Consider the following 3459-nt stretch of genomic DNA (forward strand, 5'->3'; position numbering starts at 1 on the left):
CCCGGTTTAACTATGCAGGACCCGAACCGGAGAGAGTTAGAGCGGGTTCCTTATGGACTATGATGGCAAGGGTGACCTTAAACACCGGCTGGCCCGACAAGTCTGAGCTAGTGCCAGAAGAGACGGGAATACCCAAACAGTGTACATGCACCTATCATAAGGCCATGTACGGATAAAGCAGGTATGTAGCCGTATATTAAGGTATATACGTATATTACATCGTATGCCAAGGGTGGGGTTCGCGTCGAGGCCCAAACTCTGTCAAAATCCCAAGTTTTGGCCCTCAGGTGGGCGGACAGGTGGACGCACCCGCCCACCTGAGTGACCCATCCATGTGAACTAGTAGTTAATTAAGAAGTATATATATAGCATTTATGATTTTCTTTTCTTTTTCATTTATGACACTCGTACGTTGGTGAGGATAGTAAAGAGGAGAGAGAAAGGAAAGGAAAGAAGAAGAGAAGAGAAGAGAAGGAAGAGGAAGAAGAGATGGAGTTCAGCGGCGCCGAGGCTTGATCTCCCCATTCCGACGCCGGAAGAGTGATCTTCAACACTAGATCTACCTTTAGAGGTAAGCAAAGTTGGGTTCTTTAAACATTCGCCATACCCAAGTAAAACCCTTGATTTGGGTAGGGTTTCTTGAGATCTTGTAAATCCACTTTCAAATTATAAATCTAAGGTTTAATAGATGATTTATGTGTTGATCTTGAAGGATTTGAAGAAGTATTTACAAGGTTGGAGAACATTGTGGATTTGAAGTGATTTTTCGGGTTTGAAGGTGTTCTTGAGCAAAGAAGGTAAGATGGCTTCCCATTCCTTAAATCTAACCTAGATCTAGGTTAGAACCATCCTATAAGACTTTGAAAGTGTGAAGAATGGGTTTGGAAAAGCCCCATTTGAATCCCCAAAGAATGGAGGAAGTTGGGAAGAAACAGCAGGTTTCTCGCCAAGGCCGGTGGGCCATCTGGCCCGCCTGTGGGCACCCGCCTGAGAGGGCAGGGCCCTCGGGCACAATCGGCGGGCCAGACCGGTGGGCCAGACAGGTGGGCTGTCTGACCCACCTGTGAGGCCCCGAATGTGATTTTTACGTCCGATTGGACCCAAATCGAACGTGTGACCTTCTTTTAGGATTCTAAACATGATCATGTCATTGGATCGTGTTAATTTTGATTCCAAAATGGTGAAATACTAACCCCGCTCATTCATGTTAGGTTGACCAAATCCTACGCTTCTCGCACCGGATCTCACCCGTATTGAGCGGGAATCCTCGTACACTACAGGTAAGTGGGGAGAGGACGTTTGGCCTTGTTTCAAGGCATTGTTTGGCATTCATTTAATTGTATCTAGTCTAGTCATGCCATCATGAAAATGCTATGTAGATTAGTCATCCTCACATTGTTATGCATGTGTGCTATATTTACTTTCTAAATGCCAAGTGATGAGATGCTTATGTGATGAATGTTGACATCATTGTGCATAATGCATTAATAGACTAGATGTCATAGTCGGCTTGAAAACGAGTGCATTGGTGGCCCGTGGTATGGGACGCGGTGGTACCATACAATCGTACTATTGTCATATAGGAGCATGCGGTTTAGGATTTTCACCATCCCGTGCTACGACCCTTCCCAACAGGGGTTAAGGTGTTGGGTTACCATTTGGGGGGAAGCAGTGGTCACAGTTGTCGGGTCACTGTGGTGGTTAGACATTGTAATACCCAACTTCTTAAACCCGGTCTGATTATGCGGTTGACCCGATTTAACCATGTAGGAACCGAACCAGAGGGAGTTAGAGTGGGTTCCTTATGGGCTATGATGGCAAGGGTGACCTTAAACACCGGCTGGCCTGATAAGTCCGAGCCAGTGCCAGAAGAGATGGGAGTGCCCAAGCCTTGTACATGCACCTACCATAAGGCCATGTACGGATAAAGTAGGTATTGTAGCTATATATTAAGGTATATACGTATACTACATCGTATGCCAGGGGTGGGGTTCGCGCCGAGGCCCGAACTCTATCAAAATCCCAAGTTTTGACCCTCAAGTGGGCGGACAGGTGGGCGCACCCACCCACCTGAGTGACCCATCCATGTGCACTATTCAGTTATTTAGGAAGTATATATATATATATATAGCATTTATGATTTTCTTTTCTTTTCATTTATGACACCCGTACGTTGGTGAGGATAGTAAAGAGGAGAGAGAAAAGAAAGGGAAGAAGAAGGAAGAGGAAGAAGAGAAGGATTTCAGCGGTGCCGAAGGTTGATCTTCCCATTTCGGCGCCGGGAGAGTGATCTTCAACTCTAGATCTACATTTAGAGATAAGCAAAGTTGGGTTCCTCGAACATTCACCATACCCAAGCATAAACCCTTGATTCGAGTAGGGTTTCTTGAGATCTTGTAAATCCCTTTTGAAATGATGAATCTAAGGCTTAATAGATGATTTATGTGTTGATCTTGAAGGATTTGAAGAGGTATTGACAAGGTGGAAGAAGCATTGTGGGTTTGAAGTGATTTGGACGGTTTGAAGTTATTCTTGAGCATAGAAGGTAAGATGGTTTCCCATCACTTGAATCTAACCTAGATCTAGGTTAGAGCCATCCTATAAGACTTGAAAGTGTGAAGAATGGGTGGGGAAAAGCCCCCATTTGAATCCCCGAATAATGGAAGAAGTTGGGAAGAAACAACAGGTTTCCCGCCAAGACCGGTGGGTGGAACCGGTGGGCCATCTGGCCCGCCTGTGGGCACCCACATGAGAGGGCAGGGCCTTCGGACACAATCGGTGGGCCCAACCGGCGGGCTAACCGGCGGGCCACCCTGCCCACTGGTCTTAGCAGGGGCCCCTGGCCCAACCGGCAGGCTAGACCGATAGGCCAATCGGTGGGACCCTACCCGCCGGTCCAAACCGGTGGGTAGGACCGGTGGGTCAGACAGCCCACCTGTCTGACCCACCTGTGTGGCCCCGAAGGTGATTCTTACGTCCGATTGGACCCAAATCGGTCGTGCAACCTTCTTTTAACGTTCTAAACATGATTTTGTCATTGGATCTCGTTAATTTTGATCCTAACATGTGAAGTACTAACCCCGCTCAATTATGTTAGGTTCACCAAATCCTACCTGTTTCGCACCGGATCTCGCCCGTACCGAACGAGAGTCCTTGTACACTACAGGTTAGTGGGGAGAGGACATTTGGCCTTGTTTCAAGGCATTGTTTGGCATTCATTTAATTATATCTAGTCTAGTCATGCCATCATGAATATGTTATGTAGATTAGTCATTCCTCACATTGTTATGCATGTGTGCTATCTTACTTTCTAAATGCCAATTGAATGAGATGTTTATATGTTGAATGTGGACATCATTGTGTATGATGCATTGATAGACTAGATGCTGTAGTCGGCTTGAAAACGAGTGCATTGGTGGCCTGTGGTATGGGACACGGTGGCACTATACAATCGTACTA

Source organism: Macadamia integrifolia, chromosome 2 (genome assembly GCF_013358625.1).
Source record: "Macadamia integrifolia cultivar HAES 741 chromosome 2, SCU_Mint_v3, whole genome shotgun sequence".
In the NCBI taxonomy this organism is placed as follows: domain Eukaryota; kingdom Viridiplantae; phylum Streptophyta; class Magnoliopsida; order Proteales; family Proteaceae; genus Macadamia; species Macadamia integrifolia.